General features: G+C 32.5%; 1 long non-coding RNA gene across 6 annotated transcripts; it reads right to left on the reverse strand.

The window, feature by feature from the left end:
* Positions 1-2,496: 2,496 nt before the first annotated feature.
* Positions 2,497-12,528, reverse strand: LOC112027769 (uncharacterized). 6 transcript variants are annotated; one of them, XR_010629416.1, is made up of 5 exons: positions 11,976-12,528; positions 11,545-11,583; positions 10,458-10,584; positions 8,635-8,730; positions 2,497-3,364 (listed from the first exon to the last, which is right to left on the reverse strand). It is a non-coding gene; the product is annotated as an uncharacterized LOC112027769 (long non-coding RNA). The 6 variants fall into 6 exon arrangements; XR_002884525.2 differs by lacking the exon at positions 2,497-3,364 and adding an exon at positions 6,913-7,515; XR_002884524.2 differs by lacking the exon at positions 2,497-3,364 and having other exon boundaries at positions 8,455-8,730; positions 11,976-12,051; positions 12,230-12,528.
* Positions 12,529-14,596: the final 2,068 nt, after the last annotated feature.

Genomic DNA, 14,596 nt, shown 5'->3' on the forward strand with positions numbered 1-14,596 from the left:
ACAATAAATCATAGACGGTAAGTTATTATAGGTTTTAACTTGAACCCACCACAAAAATTATTTTTTTACCTATCTTTCACAACCCGTAATATAAAATTTATCGTGAGAATGTTTGTGAGCCTATCGGGTGTGTTTGGATTGAACTTATTGTTGCTGAAACTAAAAACTGAAAACACTGTAGCAAAATAATTTTTAAATGTGTGAATAGTATCGTGGGACCAATTTTTAATATTTTTTATTACATAAACAGTGCATGAACAGTGCGTAAACAATATACGCACCGTTCATGCACAGATTTTTTGTCTCTCAAAGTCAAAAAATGTGGCCAAAAAAAAAAAAAAAAAAAAAGTAGAAAAACGCGTTTGCTGAAACGCAAACGTGGAATCCAAACCCCACCATCATTTTTTTTTTTTTCTCACTTATTTCTAACCATTGGTTCGAACCAAACCCCACTCACCTTTCTCTTCCTTTTTCTTTTACCTATTTTCCCCACCACATGCTTCAACGCCCCAACCCAAACACCACGCCGACTTTCTTTTGTCTTTCATCTCTGACAAACTTACCCTTTCTTCTTTTTATTTATTTATTAAATTATTATTTTCTCTTTTTCTTGTTTCTTGTTTCAGAAGAGTCAGAACTCAGAACTATCAATAACAAGGCTACAGTCGTTCAGAGTACAAGCCTACAGCTACAGTCGTTTCACCTTTATTTGCTCACATGTCATTTACGTGATTAGTGTTGTAAATAGTTTTGCACATGTCGTAATTTGATTAATTGTAACTAGAATTAGTTAGTTAGATTTCATTCTGTTAGGCTTGTTAGTTAGTTTGTTGAGTTTGTTACATTTTCCCACCAAGTCCTAGGCTCCGTATCTGTGTTTATAAACAGAGCAGCACCTGTGATTATTTAGATCTTTTTTCTAATTTCTCTTTTGAGATTTTGAATTTCACTCTCAAAATTCTTTTTCATCTTCCTAATTTTCCTTTGAATTCTTCTTCAAGAATAGTTTTCCTTGAATTCTAGTTTAGCTATTAGCTTTCCTTCATTTCAATGGCTAAAGCTTCAGCAACTTCTGATTCTATTACTGCTCCTACAACTACGAACAGTAGAATATCCCTCCAGTTCTTGTTAGCCAATTACTCATTGTCTAAAACTATCAAACTTGGTCACGCTCAATGATCATGGCTCTCACAGCCAAGACTAAAATTTGTTTTGTCAATGGCACAATATACCAGTGAATACTGTCCAATTTTCAGTCGTTGGATAAGATGCAACACAATGGTGCTCTCGTGGATTCTCAATTCTATTTCTAAAGACGTAGTTTCCAATGTGATTATTTACATGTAGACAGCTCGAGATGTATGGTTGGATCTTCAAGAGAGGTTTGCACAAAGGAATGCACCTTGAATCTTTCAGATTTAGAAGGCAATCTCATTTCTTGCTCAATATTAGTCCATTTTGAGTGCTTACTTTACTAGGCTTAAAAAACTTTGAGATGAGTTATCTAATTACAAGGCCTGGTTTGATTATTGTAATTAAGAATACATTATGCATTTTTCAGTATTGTTTTCAAATCGATTTAGAGCACTTTTGAGTTGTGATAACTTCCGAATTATCAAGATAATTTCAATTAACTCTGTTGATATATGAAGATCATCATTAGGGCCAAGAACTAAAAGTTATTAACCAGTACAAAATAAGGTGTTTACAAATGATTTTTTTTTACTCAATCTACATTCTCATATTCAATATTAAGTGTGCCATCTTCAAACAATTACATCTCATTCATTTCAAATCCAAATCGGGTCAAAGCTATGTCCATTTTAAATCTCAGATGTCTACTTACAGACAAAATTGGGCAATGCCCTTTTCACCCAAATTATATAGCCTTATACCACCCTTTCCAAACTAATTAGGAAAATGCCCCTCTTTTAAAACTCGATTTACTTTAAATCGAGTTAAGCCCTATAGTGGCATTTTTAAGGAACCTATAGTGACGTTTTAAAGACCTATAATGGCATTTTTGAACTCGGCCTCCATGAACTCGAGTTATAGGTAAAAAAATTGCCTATAACTCGATTTCATGGAGGTCGAGTAACAAAACGCCACTATAGGTTCTTAAAACATCACTATAGGCTCCTTAAAACGCCACTATAGGGCTCCAGAATTTTTTTTTTTTTTTTAACTCGATTTGGAGTAAATCAAGTTTTAAAAGAAAAGTATTTTCCTAATTAGTTTGGAAATTGGGGCATAAGGCTATATAATTTGGGTGAAAAGAGCATTGCCCAATTTTGTCCGTCTACTTACCAATGGAACAATTTTCACATAGAAATTCATTACACTAGGAAAGATAGGGAAAAAATCATCAAATTCTCATATTTGATCATATTAAAAGTTAGTTGTTTCTGAGCAACTTTTGGCCCAAACTCAAACCTATATAATATTGTAAAAGCCATTATAAACCTTTAAAATTCAAATAAAACTGATGTCACATACATGGAGAATACAAGTGAGTATAATTTACAAAATGTCTTGATACAAAACATCAATCACAAGATATGTTATACAATGCAATTGATATGATGCTTGACTATTCAGCATCTAACAAGGTAATAGTAATTGTTGGTGCAACCATAATAATAATGGAAATAACACAACGAGAAACTGAATAATATTTCTGAATATTATTAACATAAAGAAAAGAATTACACAACACTATTTGGACTGAGGCACGACACTTGCTCTCTTTAAGGAGATTCAAGCCCTTAGTTGGCTAAACTTTGTATCCAGTGCAGACCTTCTCTGACTTGTCTCCTCTAGGATACAATAGCCCAGCAAGTGTCATATGGCTAAAACAACCTTTGCACAAAGTGTTCAAACCCAAACCTCCACCAAAAAGAACACCTTTCCTTGCCAACAATCTCTCTATTTTTATTTATTTTTTTTTTTTGTGTATTGTAGTAACTTGGATTGTGTCTGAATGAGTCTATTTATAGGCTGAATGGGTCTCACGAAATCACTACTCAAATTAATTTGACTAATTAGGTCCATTATTCTAATGTAGTGGGTGTTACAAGAGTAATTGTTGGATATTAATATGATGGGCTAGAGTTACACAATTAATAGTGAGATGAGGAGTTTCTGAAGAATGAAAAGGCCCAAATGGATAGTCCATTAAGTGGGTTAATGGCTCTTCATTTTCCATAATAAAAATGAAGTATTGATTCGAGTCATTTACTCACCAACGGATATGGTAATTACTCTGAATTGGCTGTCAAGTAAAAGAATCCAAGAGGCTGATTCATTTCTATTTTTGATACCTCCACCATTTACCTCCCTCTTGTACACGTATCTAGCCCAATATCTGAGACAATTCATGTTAGTCCATTAATCACCACAATTAAAAAGAATAAAATAGTCTCTATCGTTTTCAATGTGAGATGAAACATTTTCGCTAACTCCTCATCTTCTATATTCACTCACACATCTTTACATTTATGTTATAACATTTATTCCTTTTAATTATTTAATATTAAAATGCTTCAACAATCTCCCACTCTTTTTAATATTAATTTTTTTTAGTTAAAGAGAGATTACTAGGCAAAGACGAGTCACTATGCATCATGGAGGTGTGCTCTGCATTGAACCTTCACTTAGTGTGGGTTTGGATACGGCGTTACCAAACACATGTCTGCGTTTTGTTTGTTTGTTTGTTTTTTTTTTTTTTTTCAGCGCGTGAACAGTAAATCACATGAATTTACTGTGCAGGGGACAAAAAAACTATTCACGCACTATTCATGGGACCTACAACCACTTTATTCAAAAAAATTATTAAAAATGGGTCCTAAGGCACTATTCATACATTTAAAAATTATTTTGCTACAGTATTTCCAACAACAATCAGTTTTCAGCAACGACAAGTTGTATCTAAAAGGACTTTTAGTGAAATAGCGATCTCAACTCCGAAGTCGTAGTGGTCTCCGACTTGACTTAGGACTGTTTTAGGGAAATTAAGCGTCACTGCTTACACATAATAACCCAAGTGTTGACATGAGCTTTTATAGCTAGCACTTTATGGCCATGTGCTAATCCTAGTTTCATGAGTGCATTTGAGATTAAGTCCAAATCTCATAGGGAGCGGCCCCACCCCCACACTCACATATGTGAAATTTTGTCAAGGGTGCTCCTATAATTTTGACACCCTACTCATACGAGCTACAAATTTCATTAAGATTTTTTTACTCAACCTCTTCACATTAAAGGATAAATGCACTTACATCATAGGGATGAACAACTAAAAAAAAATTATTTACAAAATAAATAATTAAAAAAATAAATAGTGTATTTCTTACGATTATCGTATGATTTGTTTTTCCCATTGAACCCAATTCTTAGGATCTCTGATCCTTGGGTTGGGTATCCTTATACATAGCTCATGATTCTATAGACTTAAGTCCTATCCCCCTCGATGCATTCTAGACTCTATCTTTTGCCCAGGCCTTGGTAAATGGATATGCAAGATTATTATTAGATTTAATATAATCGACAATTATGATGCCACTACTCAAATAAGATCGCATGGTACTATACTTTCTTCTTATAGGTCTGGATTTACCGTTGTAGTAAAAGTTTTTAACTCTACCAATTGAGTGCTATCATAATGAATTAAGATAGGTGGAATTGGTTTTCCCAAAGTGGAATTTTATATAACAAATCTCTAAGCCAATTTGCCTCTTCACTAGCTGAAGCTAATGCTATTAATTCAGCTTCCATTGTTGAATTAGCCATTATTGTTTTCTTTTTGGATTTCCAACAAATAGTACCACTACCCAAGGTAAAAATATAACCAGTAGTAGAGAAAGAATCACCTGACAAAGTATTTCAATCAGCATTACTAAAAGCTTCAATCACAGCAGGGTACTTTTTATAAAATAAGCCATAGATTTTGGTACCAATTAAATATCTCATGACTCACTCAATAGCTAGCCAATGATCTTTACTAGGTTTGCTAGTAAATCTGCTAAGAACTCCTACTGCATATGCAATGTCAGGTTTAGTACAATCAATAGCATAACGCAAACTACTAATGATGCTAGCATAATCCTTTTGATTAAAAATCTCATCATCTTTATTCACAGGAAATAAATGAACACTAGAATCAAAAGGAGTAGCAACACTTTTGTGATCATGAAAATTATATTTTCTCAACATAATGTGATTGATCAGGATATATTCCATCACATGCTTTTGTAATTTTCATGCCCAAAATAAAATTAGCCTCACTAAGATCTTTCATATCAAAATAGCTTTTAAGCATATTTTTTGTCTCATTTATAACATGCATATTTGAGCCAAAAATCAACATATCATCCGCATAGAGGCCAATAATAACAAGTAAATTATTTCATGATTTAGAATAAATACATTTATCACATTTATTTGATTTATAACCATTCTCAATCATGCAAAAATCAAACTTCTCATGCCATTGCTTAGGTGCTTGTTTTAAACCATATAAGAATTTAGTTAGCCTACATACCTTACTTTCTTGTCCAGACTCTACAAAGCCTTTGGGTTGATCCATATAAATCTCTTCCTCTAGGTCCCCATTTAAAAAAGTAGTTTTTACATCCATTTGATGAATTTTTAAATCAAAAATTGCAGCAATAGCAATTAGCAATCTAATAGATGTAATTCTTGTTACCGAAGAAAAAGTATCAAAGAAATCAAGAACTGCTTTTTGTTTAAAGCCTTTTGCAACAAGTCTAGCTTTAAACTTATCTATTGATCCATCTGGTTTCAACTTTTTTCTAAGGACCCATTTACAACCTATGGTCTTACAACCCGGTGGAAGATTTACTAATTTTTAGGTTCTACTAGAAATTAGAGATTTCATCTCATCATTTACAGCCTCTTTTCAAAATATAGCATCAGGTGATGTTAAAGCCTCTTTTAAATTTTGGGGATTTTCCTCAATGTTAAAAACATAATAATCAGGACCAAAATCATTTTCAACTCTAGCTCTTTTACTCCTTCTAGGTTCCATTTCAAAATTTTCTTGATTTTGTAAATGTGAAGTAGAAGAACTAAGTTGTGACAAAATATTTTCTTCACCTCCACTATTTTTCAATTTCAAAGGAAATTTTTCTTCATAAAAAATTGCATCACCAGACTCAAAAATTATTTTGTTTTCATGATAAAAAAATCTATAGGCTGCACTATTAATCGTATAACCAAGAAAAGCACAGGTAATAGCTCTTATACCTAATTTAGGCTTTTTAGGGTCAGTAAGTTTTACATAAGCAAGACATCCCCATACTCTCAAATATCCCAAATTTGGCTTATGTCCTTTCCACATCCCAAAAGGTGTGATGTGTGACTTTTTATGCGGCACCTTATTCAAAACATGCATGCAGTTAAAATAGCTTCACCCCAAAAATGTAAAGGTGCACCAAATTCAATTAACATGGTGCAGTAGTTTCATGGATAATTCCCAAAGACTGAACAAATGAGTTGAATGCACTTGATTCATACTCACGGCCTTTATCACTTCTTATTCTTTTTATTTTTCCACCGAATTGATTTTCAACTTCTTTTAAAAAATCTTGAAATTTTTCAAAAGCATCACTTTTATTTTTCAACAAATAAATAGTTGTATATTTTGAGAAATCATCAATAAAAGTGATAATATATCTATTTCCTCCGCGAGTTAAAATTCCCTCAAATTCATGTAAATCAGAGTGAATTAACTCAAGCAATTTGGTATTTCTTACAACACTTTTATAAGGCTTTTTTGTAATCTTAGCTTGACTACAAGTTTCACATTTTTCAAAATCTTTTGACAGTCTTGGAATTAATCCTAAACTACTCATGATTCCCACATATCTACTATTTACATGACACAAATGAGCATGTCAAAAATTAATAGAAGAAAGCATATAAACTGAACTGGTAGATGTTTTATTATTCTCAACATTCAATTTAAACATTCCATCACAAGCATAACCTTTGCCCACAAACAATCCTCTTTTAGTGATTACATAATTATTAGATTCCATAGTTTGCTTGACGCCAGCCTTGTTAAGCTAAAAACTTGACATCAAATTCTTTCCCATGGACGGAGTGTAAAGTACATCTTTCAATGTTAGCACATGTCCAAAAGCGAATTTCAATTCAACCTCACCACTTCCAAGAACCTTGATTTTGCTAGAGTCACCAAGTATAATAGTTTTTTCTTCTTCAAAAGGAGTGTACAATTTGAACCAATTTTTGTCATAGCAGACGTGCCTATTAGCACCAGAATCTGCCCACCACCCTTCAACATATTGCATCATATTGATGTCTGTAATCATAGCCACTAAAGGCTCTTCGATTACATTAGCCTACGGGATAAATTAACGTTTCCGAAATTTGCAAAATCGAGCAATATGCCCACTCTTGCCACAGACAAAACATGATCTATTAAATTGATCTTGTGAAGGGGGTCCTTAGTTCTTATTGTAACTAGTGTTTAACCTGCGCAATGTGCGGGATCATTTTACGTATTAGAAGACAATCAAAACTTTTATAGTTTTTTGACTTTTAAATATTTTCAAACACAAATTTACACTTAGCTCAATATACTTCACCTACTTTTTTTTGAAAAATGTCATCCAATAATGTAACATGACATTATTTATAAATTGCAAATCTAAAGCCAACCAATATATTGATTATCAAATCCTATCTATAAAATAGATGTATATGTGACATGTCAATTCCTATCGGATTATATACCAACCCAAACCCAATAAAATGGCACATTTATTCATGACCAATATGCGGTTAGATCCTATTAAAAAAAATCTCTAGTCAGAAAACATTTAGCTAAAGAATTAAAAATAAAACCTACAGTCAACTAAAATTTAGCCAAAAAAAAATTAACTATAAAAAAAAAAAAAAGGGAAAGTAAGCAGAGAAAGAGAAAGAAATACAAAAAGAAAAGTTGTGCAAAGAACATTAAAAAAAGAGAAGGGCCCTTAAATGCCAACAATTGGCTCCTCTTTTATTTCCTAGTAAGTTTTCCTTTTAATTTTTTGTACTCTTCTCTCACCTTCACTAATTAGTCACATTATAGATAATCTTCATTTTGATGTTGGCCCATATGCTTTATTTGAAAATAATGGTCTATGATTGTGTTAATTTGATAATCATCATTTTGTTTTTGTTTTTGAACTTTTTGTTCTTTGTCAATACCAGGGGGAGGGGGAATACTATCAATGAAATTTTAAACTTTATCCCTAGTAACATACCAACCCCTTTTATCAGCTACATTTTCAAACCAATCTTAGTCACATAATGTGATTCAGAATCATCCAAAAGTGGAGGTAATCCATATCAACAAAAGATGGATTAATAGAAAAAATAAATCAAATTTTTTAATTTGATGGACCCAACTTACAAAAGCCAACAATCTTGAAGAATCAATCCAGCTTTATTCACAATGGAATTTCCCAGCAAAGCAATTCATTTTTACTTCTAATTGAAGAAACAATCCAGCTTTATTTACAATGTAATTTTCTAGAAAAATTCATGGCGATATGTACAAAGAAAATGACATACAATAACTTAACAAAACATTAGCAATAGCAGTACCTTCCTTCACCGATTCCTTGCACTTGCATCACCTTCAACTAAGTTGAAACCCCATCCTTCAAGACTTGAAGTGTCCCATCTTCTAAACCTTGGTTGCTTCAAGATGATTTAATTTGAAACATAGTGTGAGAGTTATTCACAACTATAAACACATTGAAGGCAATCTATTAATAAACAATTGAAACAACACTGTTTGATGACTACCAGAGGCTTTTTGTGGGTATTTAACACTATGGGCTTTTGGGACTTAGTGGTCAAATCTATGATAGTTATACTGTCTCTTTCCCTATAATTTTTTTTTCTAAGAGCCTAAGCCACTGTGTTGGCTTGGATCATGTCCTACAGGAACCCGCATTATACTTTTCATACTTCTCTTTTTGATGATAATACAATTTCTACCTTTTCAATCTAAAATAATAATAAACAATCAAAACATAATTGAACTCCAACTGTTGAACCAAATTTGTTTTACCAAATAGAGAAAATCAATCACCCCACTAAACATGTGGCATAGTATTCTTAAATTTCACTTCTAATTTGCAAGTTGTAAAATCTGCACTACTAATTAATGAAATTAAATAAATAAAGAATCAAACCCAAAAGAAAAAAAAAGGAATGAATTCGCCTTTGTTGTTTCCCATCTCAACTGTATATATTTTTATATTCCATGGCCATTGATCCTTATATCCTCACTTTTGCTTAATTCTTCCAACCTAAGTTGTGTATCTGTATAATTGAGTTTGTGCACAAACTTTGATAAATCATTGGGCTTGGAACTCTGCACTGGCTGTCATTCTGTTTGATATATATATATATATATATATATAATAAAATTTTGATATTATTAATTTTCGTAGATGTTTCTTTACTTTTTATTTATTTATTTAACATTTGCTAACTATTCTGTGCATCGCACAGGTTAGCAACGCAATGTGGTTTTTCACTTGGATTTATACTCTATAACATAATATAATAATGAAAGAAATTAGTGAGATATACTCTCTAAAAAAGTGGAGGGTCTGATGTGGAGATTGGGAAATGTACAAATAATCTATTTAAGCATCAGAAATCAGAATAGTGACTAACTTGAAGGAAGAGAGAGATTACACGTCACCATAAACTATCACTTCCAAAGCATCTTTAATCAAAGATTAAAATGAAACTACAATTCAAAATAATTCCAGCAATTACCCATGTCCCAAATTTTAAGTTTCAATCTTTTTCCACCAATTGTGAGCAGCTTAATCTTAAATTTTCATCTCACTGAAATTAAAAAGAAAGGGAAAAAGGAAAAGGGAAAATGAGACTCTATTTTATGTGACAAATATATGCTTATGAATTTCAAAACAATGTGTAATTCTTATGTGATATAGAAGGAAAAAGGCACGCAAATAGCCCAATTACATTTTCCACCCCAAAAATAAAATAAAAGGAAAAATCAAACTCAAATCAGCTATCCTCAAAAAATAAAAATCCAAAATCAAAACAAACACTTTAAACTCCAAGTAACCATATCAATTCCCACTTTGTTTGTAGGAAAAGGAAAAAGGAATATTACTTGAGTCTTACATTTGAGCACTAACAACATTGGTAACCTTGTCCTTAGAAAAAGCATGCAACCATAGTAAAAATGAACATTACAATTGGCAAACAATTTAAACCACCATTGACAGCTGGACCCATATTAATCAGTCATTGATGATCATAAAAAGGATCTAAAGTGCAACATCAAACTCATAACATCAAGATTACATGAGAAAACACAATTCTCATGCAGTCGCAAATATCTCAATAACATGGCACTACACTGTACTAAACATTACCTCATATTTGTTCAGTCACAATGGCCTAATGCTTGTCGTGCTGCTTTATCTCTTAAGCTTTATCTTACATCTGGCTTCCCAAACAACTTCTACATTTTCTTGCCTTCATGCTTCCACTCACCTTAGACTAAAATCAGAATTAAGAAACAATTGACCAAAAATTCAGTTCAAGCCTTTCTTCGAATAGTTTGATAGGAATTGAGAAACCAAGGAAAAAATTGATTTGAAAAAAACAAAAATAGAAAATGGAAAATCCTCAAGCGGATATCATTAGAACCGTAGTCAATCTGTGTTTTCCATGCCCAACAATGATAGAGAGAGAAAATAATTGGGATTATTCAATTGACATGATTATCATTTTTCTTGCTAACCCTTCTTAGGCAACATTCATGTTCTTTTACTTATTTAATCAAAAGTTTCAAATGCATGTACTTTTATACACCACTGAACTTTAAGTAACTAACAATAAGTCTAGCAGTATGGATCCAAATCTAGCAAAATATTGTTTCAAAGCTAGCAAAAACAGAGAAATCTGCAAATACTGAAAACTGAAATGAAAGACAACACAAACCAAAATTTAAAAAACAGGTACAAGGAAACACACAATTAGTAAAAATAGAAATGCTATAAACCACAAACCAATTTTTTGAATCTAGTTTGAACTTCAAATGAGTAATTACAGAAGCATCAGAATGTAACATTTTGATTTTCCTTTCTTTCTATGTCTTTAGTACCAACTTTCATGACTCTTCTAAATTTTTTTGGATTGTGTTATTCAATTCCTATTGCTTTAAAAAACACAACTGTTGGGTCTCACCAACATACCAATGGACCACAAATATTCACTCAAGAATTTGAAAGTAACTCAAAAACATCAAACAAACATATAGTAAAAGACAAATAGTTACAATGAATGCAAATATTAATTACATTATAATTCAAAATTTATTTTTTCTTATTTAAACATGATAAGTCACAATCCAAATTGAGTCATGTGAGTTCAAATGTAAAGAGAACACTTCAATATTTGCATTCATTAAGGATTTTAATTCTAGCAAGAAACAAAGAAATTAAAATCTAACTGTACCTTTTAATTCTCTTATTGCAGAAGTCCCAATGTCTTTATCTGGCACAGGGAAACAGTATTATGCAACTCGAGGGAGAAAAAGAAGAAAAAGAAAAAAAAATCAGAAATTAATTTCAGTGGCAAACGAAGAATAAAAAAACTGCTAAATAGGAACAAAATTCTAACCAAAAAAACAATAATCGACAAAACAAAACCCAAGAAATTGAAAAAGATAAATGGGAATGGAGAACTCTCTCCTTCTCTCTTATTTCTCTATTTTTGCCCTCTCCAAACCTAAATCATATATAACCCCAAATTTCAAAAAATCAAATCAAAACCTAATGTTATCCAAATACCTAAATAAAAATCAATCCAACCAAATTTCTCAAAACTAATTCATATTTCATACCCATACCCAGATCTAAGAAAGAATGAAAAAAAGAAAAACTTACCGGTGGTAGTTCTCTCAATGTCTGTCTCCTTCTCATCTCGGTATCTCAAGGTTTGTTTTTTCCTCCTTCTCTATCTCTAGATCGCAAGCATTGGTGTTAAAAAATTGAAAAGGAAGCGAAAAGAAAGTCACATATTAAAACCTGATTTCCTTAGCCCTAATTTTTGAAGCCAAATCTAGAACCAAATTGGAAAAATTGAATGCATATAACAGATCTAATTTAGCTAAAAAAAAAAATCAGAAAAAGAATAGAACCCATCAAAGGTGTTGTTGGTGGGCAGAGGGGACTTTTTTCGTTCTTGACACTGAAGTCGATATCATCTTCCTTCTTCTGCTTATTTCTCTGGTAAAATCAAAATGGCGAATGAACTCTGATCTTAGTGAGAGAAATAGAGAGGCGATCTCTTCTTCCTCCATGTCCCAGGATCGCCTCTCTCTTTATGTTTCTTTCTCCATGTCTTTATAGCCTCTTCTATCTCTGCCTCTCTATTTCTCTGTCTCTCTTTTCTCTCGATCTCTCTCTTGTTTCTCCGTGTAGTAATGTTTCTTTTTTTCATTTCTTTTTTTAAATGGTTAGTTTCCCTTTATACCAAAAGGCTCCAAACAGTGTTTTAAGATAGTGAAAAATTATAATTTATCGCTTTTAAAAGATGTTATAGCAGTACCAAAAAATGTAATGTATCACTTTTTAACCTTAACGTGTCTAAATTTTAGATAGGCAGTTATCCTATTTGTCAGCACCCCCTTAATTATAGGAACCCATTGTCTCTCAACTTTTGCTATTATATATATATATATATATAGATTTTTATTCGAGTTTCCCCTTCCTTAAGGTCTATTGTTATTTTTAAAGGCTCTCTTTTTAGGCTTCAATTGACAATTTCTAGGAAAACGATTTTTGGGCTTATTATTATTGGTTGAAATAAAGTTTATCTTTGTGGTGGAATTACCATTGCTCTCTTGTGTCATGAGTGCATCTTGTCCTCTAGCCTCCTCCTCCACATGGATGCGTGTGATCAAAGTCTCCAAGGATGTCTCCTTTTGTTTGTGCCGCAAAGTCTTTTGGAACTCCCTCCAAGATTGTGCTAGTTTGTCAATTATGCCAGCCACCACCAAATTGTCTCCAATCTTTATGCCTTCAAATTTCAATTCTGCAACGATCATTTGGAAGTCTTGTGCTTGATCCACCACTGATTTTCCATCCACCATTTGGTAATGAAAAAAATCTACCAGCAGCATGCTTCTTTGCACCTACCTCCTCGATATCATACTTGCTTTGTAAAGCTTTCCAAATTTTTTTGGCAGAATTGTAAGTTGTATCATAATAATCATAGAAATGATCGGCAAGATAATTCAATAGATAAAAGCGACAATTATATTCATCTTTTGCATACTTATCTATTTTTTCTTGATGGATAATATATTCTTCCTCACTCATCTCATCGGTAGGAACTTTTGATGGATTCTTGTCAGTGAGGATGTAGGAGACTTTGAGAAGACTCGAGTAGAAGAGGACTTTTCCTTTCCACCTCTTGAAGTGAGCTCCCTTAAAGTGAAAGGGCTTGTTAAGATCTAAAACAGGCTCATTTGGTTTCTCTTCTGTAGGCTCTATGTGTTGATCTCCTTAAAATTGTTGGTGCAGCCACAATAATAATGGAAATAACACAACGAGAAACTGAATAATATTTCTGAATATTATTAACGTAAAGAAAAGAATTACACAACACTATTTGGACTGAGGCGTGACACTCGCTCTCTTTAAGGAGATTCAAGCCCTTGGTTGGCTAAACTTTGTAACAAATGTAAACCTTCTTTGACTTATCTCCCCCAGGATACAACAATCCAACAAGTGTCATATGGCTAGAACAACCTCTGCACAAAGTGTCAAGCCCAAAGCTCCACCAGAAAGAACACCTTTCCTTGCCAACAATCTCTCTATTTTTTTTTTTTTTTTTTTTTTTTTTTGTGTATTGTAGTAACTTGGATTATGTCTTTTTTTTTTTTTTTTTTTTTTTTGTATTGTAGTAACTTGGATTATGTCTGAATGAGTCTATTTATAGGCTCAATGGGCCTCACAAAATTACTGCTCAAATAAATCTGATTAATTAGGTCCATTATTATGATGTAGTGGGCGTTACAAGATTAATTATTGGATATTTATCTGATGGGCTGGAGTTACACAATTAATAGTGAGATGAGGAGTTTCTGAAGACTGAAAAGGCCCAAATGGATAGTCCATTAAGTAGGTTAATGGCTCTTCATTTTCCATAATAAAAATGGAGTATTGATTCGGGCCATGTACTCACCAACGGATATGGTAATTACTATGAATGGGCTGTCAAGTAGAAGGATCCAAGAGGCTATGGTAATTACTCTGAATGGGCTGTTAAGTAGGAGGATCCAAGAGGCTGATTCATTTCCATTTTTGATACCTCCACCCTTCAACTCCTCCTTGTGCACGTATCTAGCCCAATATCTGATACAATTCGTGTTAGCCCATTAATCACCACAATTAAAAAGAATAAAATAGTCTCTCTCCTTTTCAATGTAGGATTAAACATTTTCACTAACTTCTCATCTTCCATATTCACTCCCACATCTTTACATTTATGTTATAACATT

This window comes from Quercus suber, unplaced genomic scaffold (assembly GCF_002906115.3).
Source record: "Quercus suber isolate HL8 unplaced genomic scaffold, Cork oak 2.0 scaffold_95, whole genome shotgun sequence".
Lineage (NCBI taxonomy): Eukaryota > Viridiplantae > Streptophyta > Magnoliopsida > Fagales > Fagaceae > Quercus > Quercus suber.